Here is a 12,250-nt window from a genome sequence, read left to right as displayed (position 1 = left end):
TTAGGAATTCAAGGAGACAATTCCATGGAGACTCTTTGAAAAGTGCTCTCCACAGGTAAGTGTAGGAACTGGTATTACCCCACAGCGGTAAGGCAGAGCACAGGGAACCAGGCACCTGAAGACAGACCAGAATTTCACCGCTGCAGCCTAAGAAAAGCTGGACTCTGTTTTCAGTCGCTGGGAGGGCTCTATAAATGGTGTCATGCAGCTCTGGAGTGGGTTTGTGTGGGCTCTTTTTAGGGAAGGGAATCTTTTTTAAAACATACCTGACTAAACTGTTCTTACAGAATTCCTTAATTGAATCACTATATTACAAAGGAAAACAATTTGGAGATGGAGTCATTACCCCATGGGACCTCTAAAGACATTTCCCTAAATTACAACCAACTCACTGTGCATGGGGTTTTAAAGATAAATAAAAATTATTTAATAGTCAATTAATTACCTTACTCTTTAAGTATTATCATTCCTGGTCTTTATTATTAATACCAGGAGATGGCTAACTTTTACTGAGTTTTTTTTTTTTTTTCATAAATGTCAGTAGTGGAACGACCCACCCTTTTTACTAGCAAAGGGTAAACAGAAAGCTACTGTATTTCTCTAGGACATTTACAAAGAGTTATCTTCACCTTCAGAAGAAACTGAATAGAAGTAAATGTCCACTTTACTGTGTTTTTATCACATGCTAATCCATGAAAAATACTTTATTCCCAACAATGCAGAAAAGTTGGCAGTATTATCCTATTTTTCAGAGGAGGGAAAACAGAGCAAGTAACTTGCTCTTGGTCACCTGGCTAGGAGGAAGAGCTGGGATTTTAAAAGCAGGACCTACTCCAAAACCCACTGTATTTATACTGCATTTAAAAATAAGGCCTTGGAATAAAGAAGATGTGGTACATATATACAATGGAATACTATTCAGCCATAAAAAAGAATGAAATAATGCAGTGTGCAGCAACATGAATGCAACTAGACATTATCATACTAAGTGAAGTAAGTCAGAAAGAGAAAGACAAATACTATGTGACATCATTTATATGTGGAATCTAATATATGACACATGCATGCATGCTCAGTCGTTTCAGTCATGTCCAACTCTTTGCAACCCCATGGACTGCAGCCCACCAGGCTCCTCTGTCCATGGGACTCTCCAGGCAAGAATACCAGAGTGGGCTGCCATGTCCTCATCAATATATGACACAAATGAACTTATTTACGAAACAGAAACAGACTCACAGACATAGACAACAGACGTGGTTGCCAAGGGAATGGGCAGTGGAGGAGGGAAGGACTGGGAATTTGGAATTAGCAGATATAAACTATTATACATAAGATGGATGAACAGCAAGGTCCTACTATATAGCACAGGGAACTATATGCAATCTCCTGGGATAAACCATAATGGAAAAGAATATTGAAAAAAAAAATGTATGTATGTATATAAGCAAGTCACTTTGCTGTACAAGAAAGATTGGCACATTGTAAATCAACTATACTTCAATTTTTAAAAACTAAACTAAAATTTTTTTTAAAAAGGGCTCTGAGGGAATTCCCTAGTGGTCCAGTGGTTAGGACTTTGCACTTTCATTCCTGGGGGTTAGATCTCTGGTGGGAACTAAGATGCTGCAAATATCGTGGCCAAAAAAAAAATATTAAGGCCTTTGAACAACAAGGTCCTACAGTATAGCACAGAGAACTATATTCAGTATGACATATTCAGTATACTCCTATGATAAACCATAATGGAAAAGAATATTCTTAAAAGGACCTATATTTGTATAAATGAATCATTTTGCTGTATAGTAGAAATTAATATAAGTCAACTACACTTCAATTTAAAATATATACATGTGGGGCTTCTCTGGTGGCTCAGTGGTAAAGAATGTGCCTGACAATGCAAGACACTCAAGTTCGATCCCTTACCCAGGAAGATCCCATATGCCAGAGAAACTTAGCTGGATTTTTCCACAGCTAAACAAGACTCACCTGTGACCTGAACATTACACGTCTAGCACTTAGAAAACAACTTTGAAAAAGTGTCCAGACAACCTATCACACAATTATACACAGCAGCTCTACTTGTAACAGCTAAAAAAATAATAATAAAATAAAATATATGAGTCGGGGGGCGGCGGCGAAGGAGGGGAGGGAAAAAAAAAATAATAAAATAAAATATATACATGTTTTATAAAGGCCTTCGAGAAACCTGAACACTAATGATATTAAGGAATTACTGTTAAATTACTTTGTGTGAAAATAAGAAACAAATTTTAAGTGTTCTCTCTTACAGAGAGTACTAATGTAGTTACAGATGAAATATCAAGAAACAAGATCAATGAGGGGATTTTACAAACATTTTATAAAAGGAATGAAACAAACAAAAAAAGGAATGAGACAAATTAGTGGTAACATATACTCAACTCTTCACAGCTCACCAAGTTTTAATAACCTTATAAGTTAGATTTTCTTATTCCCATTTTACAGATTAGGAAATGGAGAGAGGGCAACATTTACCGATATTTCTAACAATAGATGTGAGGCTAGTATGATACTTGAGAGAGAAAACAGGTCCAGATAGGTCAGCAACTTGCCATGCTGGAAGTCTGTCTCCAATGTCTGTGCCACAGGCAAAGTCCCAGGAGGTTTGAGCCCCACACCCACATGACATGGAACCCCAAGCGAGTGTCAGGTACCTCCAAATTCGGGTTCTCTGCCACCACATACCGTGCAGCCTGGACATGAAAGGGGGCATCTTTAACTATCATGCCTTTCTGAATTGCAGATGCATAAATATCATACAGGGCAGAGCATGACCGACTTCCTACCCATCAAAGCACTCTGGACAGCATTCACCACTCCATGAGACCAAGGGGCTATCAAGCAGCCCAAACCAGCCATACTCCGGAGAGTCCCAAGAAGGGGAGAAAAGCAGCCTCAGCTGAGAGAGTTGAGCTTCTACAATTGAGGGACGTTTCCACGGGCAGGAACGGAATCCGAGATGAGGTGGCACAGCCACATCTTCTCTCAGCAGTGCCTCAGTCCTGCGTTTTAGGCTGCCACCTGTTTGCTGCTGTGACCAATGTGACTTATTCAAGCCCGGAGGGAGAAAGCTAAGGCAGCTGCTGAGAGGAGGATGTATGAGCACCAAACTTGAAGGCAAAGCAACCTGGGTCATTAGCCAAGTGACCTTGGACAAATAAATTACTTAATCTCAGTTTTCTTGTCTACCAGGTGAGAATAATAGATAAACTGTAAATGTTCAATAAGATCTAACAGAGTGCTCCAAAAACTGCTAACTAAAATGCCCACATAAGCAGGCAAGAGTTCCATAACCTAGAAATCCCAGCACCTGTAGAAGCAAGGTAGATATGTCAATCCACCTAGCCACCCACCTTTTCCACACAAATAAGAGACCTCATGAAAATCAGGTCTCTACTAGGACAAAGAGAACCAAAGACTCATCTAAGATGCCTGGGAGTCAGTCTTTAAAATCCTAGAATTATGTTGCTGACAAGGGATAAGCTCTTATCAAATATGTTAGTGTTAGTCACTCAGTCGAGTCTTGACTGTTTGCAAGCGCATGGACTGTGGCCAGCCAGGCTCCTCTGTCCATGGAATTCTCCAGGCAAGAGTACTGGAGTGGGTAGCCATTCCCTTCTCCAGAGGATCTTCCCAACCCAGGGACTGAACCCGGGTCTCCTGCATTGCAGGCAGATTCTTTACCGTCTGAGCCACCAGGGAAGCCCCAGTTTAAAACCCTTCCCCAGGCCCCTCCTCTTCCTCCTTCCCCTAAGTCCCCTGATTCAGGCACCACCTCCCTTTCATATTGATACAACTGCCCTGTTTATGTTTGGCGACTCATACTCAGCTCCTAAAATTTTACATGATTTCTACAACCTCATCTCTTCCATTATTTGGCCAAAGAAAACAAAGGACAGCTGGATACCCAACACGAGATCCAGCAAAGCTGTTACAGCATCATTACAAATCAAGGTTTCAATTTTCAACAGGTTACCCCAAGGTTAATCAACAACCTGTAAAGGGCAGTTGCTGAAATGAGTAAGAGAGAAATAAGACTTTCTCCAAGCTTACAACTAACCAAGGAAGCTCTGACTAAGTACCCATTTTGGTTTAAAGAAAAAAATTTTTTTAAAAAAAGGTCATCAAGAAACAGGTAAACTTTCCCCACACCCCCCAATCAGAGGTTATATACACCTCTGACCCCCAATCTGGGAGACCTGAAGAGAAGAGGGCTAAAAGCATGACATTCTCTTTCCCCAAACTCCAGTCAAGGGCAAACTACCTGCTTCATTTTTAAATTTCGTTCTATCTACTCTGCTAATTCAAAGCAAAAATGAAAGCTGGGGTAAGGAGGAAGGGAAGACATTTTTTAAATACACATCAGATAAGAAAACCTATAAATAAAGTTGTGTGTAAACTACAGACTCCTTCTTTGTGATTCAGGGAAGTAGCTAACACTGAATAGAGAATTCAAGAATTCTTTGGGAAGCTTAGACAGTTTTGAATGAACTAAAGCATGGAAATGGCAGAGACACTGAGGCAGAAGAATGCTTAAGTTGGGTTTGAGGACAAGCTGGCTGCCTTGGCTAGAGGAGTCAGTGGCAGAAGTGACTCCAACACGGAAATGACTGGCAGCAAGCCCAACAGAGCACGTGAAGGAAATTAGATCTGCTATAACAAGCACCCACAGGCACTGGGTTTCTAACCAAGGTACGGACAAAGGCTCAGAGCACAGTAGACCTTCAAGATAATCAGCCCCTCGTTTTACAAATGGGGAGAATGAGGTCCAGTGGCATTAAGTGACTTGCCTGAGGTCTCACAGTGAGTGGAAGTGCTGGGATTAGGGCCAAATCAAGATCAAATTTGTTACTGAAGAGGATCTATCTAACACTCATGTGAGGGAAGGGGCGGGGGGGTGGGGGGTGGCACGGTGAGGAGAGGACAAAAATTCGGGTTTGTCCTGATTAGGGCCCAGAATAGGATTATGGTGGGGAAAGGCCACAACAAGTGATAGCCAGGGAAATAGGTACAGATGATCTGAAAGGAAAAGCCCACTAAGACTGAGAGACAGATGTGGATACAAAAGGAGAAAAAAAAAAATAAAAAAAAAAAAAGGAGAGAGCGCATCGGAAGGTCAAAGAGTAATGTCATATTCCCAGCACATTCGCCTTGGTGAAACTCCCACAGATACCAAAGTGCAGGCACCTGCCTCTGCCAGGCCCATCTCTGGAACCGAGAAAACCAAGGACTGCTTGGTAATTCCAACACCTGTGACCCTGCTGACTTGGGTTATCTCAGACTCATTATCCATGGTAGGATGACAGATGAGGAACCAGAGAGACAAGCTGGCTGGTCACTATATGGGCTATGCAGTATTTACTAGAGTGATTTTATGTCAAGAGTTATGATCAAGGGCTTCTCTGGAGGTCCAGGAGTGAGGACTCAATGCCCTGTCAAGGGTCTGGGTTCAATCCCTGGTCTGGGAACTAAGATCCCACAGGCTATGCTGCACACCAAACCCCCCACCCCCGAAAAAAAAGTTATGTTCACCTTTAAGCAAGAAATAGTTAAGCATTTAAATTTGACAAAATAAATAGGATTCAAACTCCTGGAGAAGTTCTAGCCATGATTTCAAAAGCTAAATGCTAGAACAACTGTAACTGAATATAAACAGTAGTCCTCCAAAGAGGACTGTGGCCTTGTATAAACTTTAAGGGATACACATCTAGATAAAGAAAAATAATGCTCCAGAATAAGGCTAACCACCACCTTCCTACTTTCACAGAGAAATCTTAAACTTTGCGCATAAAACCTAACTACTCAAAGTGTAGTTCAATAATATTAACATCACCCGGGAATTAGAAAAGCAGATACTTGGGCCCCACTCTAAACCCACTAGATTAGAATCAGCATTTTAGCAAGACACTCCCCACCCTAGGTGATTTATTTGCACATTCAAGTTTGAGAAGCACTGGTGCAGAATACTTTAAGGGTGAACTATACATAGCAGTACATAGATAGGGTACCAATCAGGCAAATAAGATACAAAGTACCTCTTCACTTTCTGTACACCATATTTTATTAGGTACTGCTCAGACAGACCTACAGTGTTTCTTAATGAATCTGGTACTTACTAATGATCATATGATATAAATGTGGGATCTATTTCACTTCCTGAAATAACACAGCTCCAGGGTTTTCATGCACATGAAATATAAAAATGCTTAGTTCTTCTGAAAATACAATAATGATTCATTTTATTCAAGTTCCAACACGGAGTTCAGCACACTTCACCACAAGCCCCATTAATTCCTACAGGTTCCTGGGAGTATCATTAAATCCCCCAGCATCACTGAGAAGCAGGTGCTTGGCAAACATCCAATCTTCAAATGAGATTCAGAAGGACGCGGTCCTGAAAATGCAGTATTTTTCTGCCTTGTCCTGCCAGGGTTGCTTCTCAGGCTTATACTCTCTCCCGCCCTGAGGCCTCATACAGCTGCACACTCAAGTACTTCCCCAAAAGGAGAAAGGTCAGAGGTGTCATTATCCCATAAGCACTTGAGATTCCAGCTGTGGAGAAATTAATCTGGTTCGGTTCCGGCTGAGAAACCCTGAGTAAGATCTGGAAAGACAGAGGGAAATACAAAAGAAAGAGCCTACTGAGAGGCTCTTAGGAGAGGACATTTGCAGATTTTAAGGTGGGGGTTGGGGGCAAGGTTTGGCAGATAAGTGAGAGGATCACAGGGAGAGATAAAGATCCATCTCCCACCTCTACTCCAGGAATAAAAAGAGTGACCAAGAGATTCCTCCAAAAGACCTCTTTTCTTGATAAAAGGAAGGAAAAGAGCCAATGAGGAAGCTTAGGAGCTGGAAGCAAGACTAAGAATCTCTGGAGGGTTTTTTTGTTTTGTTTTGTTTTGTTTTCCAATGAAGGGAAATAAAGCAAAGGAGAAAGCAGTATCCTTCTAACCAGAATCTTATAAGCAGCAGACCATCAGGAGGATTAAGAAACCTGTGAATAACCAAAGAAATACAAGGGGGGATTCGTTTTCAGTTTAAATCCAGTGCTGGGGAGTCAGGCAGCCCTGGACTTCAGGCTTCTTCCAGAGTAAGGGGAAGAAATGGGACTATCTTTACAGCCACCAGTAAGCAGAGCAGCGTCCAAAGGAAGAATCGAATGATAAAAATGCCCGGGGATAGAGCAAGCCAAGAGAAAGAGTTCCTGTTAGCAGAAAGATGAAAGATAAAGTAGACATACGAAAGACAACATGCAGGCACCCCTTTGGGATGGGCGGGGAGATCCTCCCCCAGGGGGAGGGGACTTCAGGAGGTAAGACTATAGGAAGTGAGTACAGAGAAAAGGCCACAGTAGCAGAGAAAGTGCCATGCTCAAGAAAGATATTTATTCATCAGAGGAAGGAAGACGGAAGGTGCACTTACCTGACAGGGAGAGCACCTAAAGGAAAATGGGGCTCCAAAAAGGGAAGCTGAGGAAACAAAATCTCTCCGATGGCTGCAAAGCTCAAGAACCACGGACCACTGTCTGGAAATGAGCAAACTAAGAAAAAAGGTGTGCCCTCCCAGATTTAACAAACATCAGGACGGTGGCTGCACGCTGAGAACTGTGTAACCAAAAGTAGAGCGTGGGGGGTGGGGGGTGGGGACAGGAAACAAACACTTTCAGATATGAAAATCTGGAAATAAGGTGGTCCGATTTGGAGAACTCACAAAAAAGGGTGGAACCCCAAGGATAGAGTGATTGGAAAAAGCTGTGAATTCCCTTGTGTAAATACAAATACCTATCTTAAAATTTCAGGATTTAGACTTCATTTCGGGTAGACTCTGGACACTGGTGCTCTCCCAGATTTTGAAAGGCTGGGAAAAGGAATCGGCCCCTAAATTTAAGACATTCTGGAAAGCATTCTGCGAGATTTCAGGCCTGGAAAAGGGAAGTGTCCCCTGAATTTGTGGGAACATAAGTACCCCCAAAACTGGTCACTGGACCCCAGATTTGAAACTCGCTAAATGGGAAGAACCCTCAGATTTAAAAGGGGACGTTTATTCAGAGTGGAGTCACGTAAAGGGAGTGTCCTCCCAATTTGGGGGTCGTGGGTCAGGGGGTACCATCCTCAGTTGGGGAGGCTTTGGAAATTAAGATAAAATCCCAGGGATAGAGCTTAAGAAAGAGGGTTGCACCGATCACATTTTCTAAAAACTACAGAGAAAGGGGACACTCCCATAGTCGGGGGCTTGAGAAAGGGGTGTGCTCCCCAGAACAGGATTAAAGAGGCTATAAAAGAAAACGCGTTCCCAAAGCACAAGGCAAGGGCAGGGGTGGTTGGTGGAGCTCTCGGGGGCCACACAAGCTCAGGATCCGACCCTAGTCCTTCCCCCCACCCGCAACACGGCCCGCTCCGCGCCCTGGGCCCGCACCCCGCGGCCCAACCTCCTCAGGCGGCGCTGATTGGCCTCAACCACCGTCACTCCCGCAGGCAACCCTGGGGATTGGGCGCCACTCGCACGCCCGCCACGCTCTCAACAGCGGTCCCCGGGCCTCCCTCCGGGCAGGGCAAGCGGGGCCAGGCGGGGAGCGCGGCCGGGCAGGGGACCGGAGCAGCGGTGGCGTCCGTCACCGTCCCCGCCCGCACGGCGCGCGCGCGCGCGGCGCGGGCCCGGCCCGACCCGGCCCCAGCCAGCCGGCTTCGCCTCGCCGCGCCTCGCCGCGAGCTCACCTCACAGCCCCGCTCCGGCTGCGCCGCTCCAGGACCAACCGACAGAAGGACTCTGCGTGCTGCGCACCACGTGACCCCCGGGACGCGCCCAGCGTATCCCCCGCCCCCCACACACACGCACCATCGCCACCACCGGGTGACGCAGCTCCTCAGCTGCCCCGCCCTCGGCCCCTCCCCACCCGATCACCGTGGCGACGGCTCAGGCGAGCCACGCCCACTGCCCTGACGGGCGGGAACCTGCCTGCGCCCGGATCCGGAGCACGAAGTCCCCGCTCACCCATAGCCACTGTGATCACACGAAGCCCGGGACTGGACCCTATCCGTCATCTGTTAGTTATGCCTCCTATATGCGCCTCGAAGCCTCCTACTTCTCTCCATCCTGCTGCCAACACTCCAGTCTAGTCCGCCATCAGATGGTTGTCCTCTCCACCCACTCTTACTCCTTCCAAACCGTTCTTCGTGCTCAGACAGCAAGAGCTTCTCCAAACGCAACTCTGTTCATAGCCATCTTCATGCTCTAAGCCCGTTGCCCACTGTTCTTCAGATTAAGATCCAAATCTTCACCGTAGCCTATCTGCCAGACTTTTCAGAGCCTGTACTAACTTGCCTCTCTCATGTTCAAGCGCATTCAACTCCTCCACTTTCTCAAGTGTCTTCCAAGTCCTCACACAAAGTCAGGTTCCTTCCCAACCTAGAGTCTTTGAACCGCTCCTCCTGCGCCTTACCTCATTAACTCCTCGGAAGGGATTCTAATTACTAGTGTGAAGAGGAGCTGTATTCTACCTCCCGGGACCAAGGTCGGAGTTGCAGCCACCCACAAAGTGTCTGAAAAGTTTTCCCAGTGGAACTTGGGAAGTTCCAAAGAGGAATGCTAAATATTTATTTAGGAAGGCAATAACGATTTTATTTTACCTTGGAAAAACAGGGCAACTAGATTGCACTTCTTCAAATGTAAATATAATCATGTCACTGCCCCGCTTAAAACAACCAACCTTTCTATCACATCCTCCACCCTTGCTAACTGTCTGGCCATACTAAGTTGCTGTCATTTCTGTGGTTCTCTCCAAGGTCTTTCCAGGCACTGGGCCATTGACTAAGCTGTTACTTTTTGCAAAACTGACTCTTTAAAAGACTTTAAAAGGTCTCAGTTTGACATCTCCTCAGTAAGGTCCTCTTTGACCACATAATCTAGAAGTGCGCCCCTTGATCTCCTGCTTCAAACAGGGCAATTGCTCTCTACCTTATCAATGTTTGTTTTCAGCAGAGCACTTAACACAGCTTGTAATTATTTAATTGGTTTGTTCTCTTTGTTTTATCCCCCCCCTCCCCACCCCAAGTTAGAGTTAGGGACTATCTTGTATCTACTGCATTGTCAGAATCTGACAAATAGTAGATGTTCATTGTTTATCTGTGGAAGGAATAAAAGGGAAGAGAATATTTGGGGCGGGGATGATAATCGAAAATAACGAGTAGACGGGACTTCCCTGGTGGTACAGTAGATAAGAATCCACCTGCCAGTGCAGGGGACATGGGTTCCATCCCTGATCTGGGAAGACTCCACATGCCACAGAGCAGCTAAGCTCAGTACTAAGTACTGAGCCCACATGCTGCAACTACTGAAACCTTCAGATACAGGAAGAAAGAATCTTCCCAGTATCTTGTGTTTATGTTTATTAACATGAAATTGCTCAGATTTTAGTGGCTATTACAGGATATAGAGAATTTTTTGCCCCACCACCACAGTAATGTCAAGAATTCATGGCCCCATATAAATACAGCATGTTTCTTTACTTATTCAACCTGTACATATTGAGACCTAGGCTTGAGCTGGGCATCAAAGACACAGAGTAGGGAATTTCCCTGGCAGTCCAGTGAATATGACTCAGCACTTCCACTGCACAGGGAATGGGTCTGATCCCTGGTCTGATCCCACACGCTGCATGGTGCAGGCAAAAAAAAAAAAAAAGATACAGAACAGAGGGCTTCCCCGATGGCTCAGTGGTAAAGAACCTCCTTACAATGCAGGAGACTCCAGAGACAAGGGTTCAATCACTGAGTCATGGAAGATTCCTTGGAGGAGGAAATGGCAACCCACTCCAGTATTCTTGCCTGAAAAATCCCATGGACAGAGGAACCTGGTGGGCTACTGTCCAAAGGGTCACAAAGATCGGACATGACTGAACACAGGACACAGGACAGAGCAGCATGAGGTTTCGGCCCTGCTCTCAAGGAGTTTACTTCCTGGTAAGGAAATCATCACAATTTGTAAATTAAAATTCTTCTTGTCTATTGCAAGAACAAACACTGACACTGTTGCAAGAACAAGCAAAAGAGAAATATATTACAAGAATGTTTGGGGGCCCAGAGCATGGATAGGAAAACAAGAGGCACAAGAGCAGCTCTGGCAAGAATCAAGAACTTCTGCTGCCAGCAGCACCACAGGCCACAGCTGGGATTCAATCCCAACATCCCTTTGTTTCTGAATCACTCACTCAAGAGGCAAAGTCTTGACCAGGGGCTGATGTTGACTGATCAATCTCAGGTCACATGGATTAGTCCAGGCTGTCAGGGGACAAGAGGAATAATTTGCCCCCAAGGATATCCCCCCAAATGAAAATGAGGGGAGGACTGATGCTGGTCAGGCAAAAATAACTCTATACAAATATGAATAAAATACCTTGGGAGTCAAGCTGAAGTTCCTGATCACCAAGTCAAACCTGTGGAAACCTGGTTTGCTAGCTTCTGAACAGTCACAGGCTGCTTGCCATAGAGCTCCAATTTGCAAAGTTCTGGTCTAAAGTCCAGGTCTCAGGACTTCCCTGGTGGTCCAGTGGCTAAGATTCTGTGCTCCCAATGCAGGGCACCTGGGTTCCATCCCTGGTCAGGGAACTAGATCCCACATTCTTCGACTAAGGGTTCACATGCCACAGCTGAAGATCCCAAGTGCTGCAACCAAGACCTGGCATGGCCAAATAAATAAATAAATATTTTAAAAATCAAAATAAAAAAATAATAAAGTCCAGGTCTCATCACTGCCTGTTTAGCAGCATTCACCATTCTGCTTTAAGGTCTTCCTCAGCATTTCACTAGTAGTTGATTTCAACCACCCAATTGTTTTTAATTTAGAACCTTTCTTTGTTGAGATACACACTCAAATAATAGTTGTGACTCTGTGAATGAGTGAAAGAATGAATGTACAGCAGCCTCAACTCCAGAAAATAGTATCTCTCCAACCATTTCAGAACTGTGGTCCCAGGACATAAGATGACAGTTCCACATACACTGCATACACACAAGCATATACAGAAGCACCAGAGACTACTATGTCTCTGCATGGAAGAGTCCTTTCTCTCTCTAAGCATCACTTTTCTTCAACTACAAAGTGGCATGATATTTACTCTCATTCATGAACTTGTCACAATTAAGTGAAACATGTGAGAGTGTATTGTAAACTGGAAAGTTCTGTGTAAATTATTTTCTGATTGCTTTCTAACTAG

The 12,250-nt window shown here is 44.6% G+C and overlaps 1 protein-coding gene and 1 non-coding gene across 6 annotated transcripts in view; both read right to left on the bottom strand.

The window, feature by feature from the left end:
• Positions 1–8,879, bottom strand: part of PHF20 (PHD finger protein 20) — a 135,480-nt gene extending 126,601 nt beyond the window's left edge. For 4 of the 5 annotated variants that reach the window (XM_043478670.1, XM_043478673.1, XM_043478675.1 and 1 more), the window contains exon 1: positions 8,754–8,879. The gene's annotated coding sequence lies outside the window, so the exon portion shown is untranslated. Of the gene's footprint in view, positions 1–7,461; positions 7,545–8,753 lie in introns of those variants that run through there. The other variant, XM_043478671.1, reaches the window with a different exon arrangement.
• Positions 533–662, bottom strand: LOC122449054. Its single transcript, XR_006271871.1, has one exon.
• Positions 8,880–12,250: the final 3,371 nt, after the last annotated feature.

This window comes from Cervus canadensis, chromosome 10 (assembly GCF_019320065.1).
Source record: "Cervus canadensis isolate Bull #8, Minnesota chromosome 10, ASM1932006v1, whole genome shotgun sequence".
In the NCBI taxonomy this organism is placed as follows: Eukaryota; Metazoa; Chordata; class Mammalia; order Artiodactyla; family Cervidae; genus Cervus; species Cervus canadensis.
This window is presented reverse-complemented; position numbering and strand designations above follow the sequence as displayed.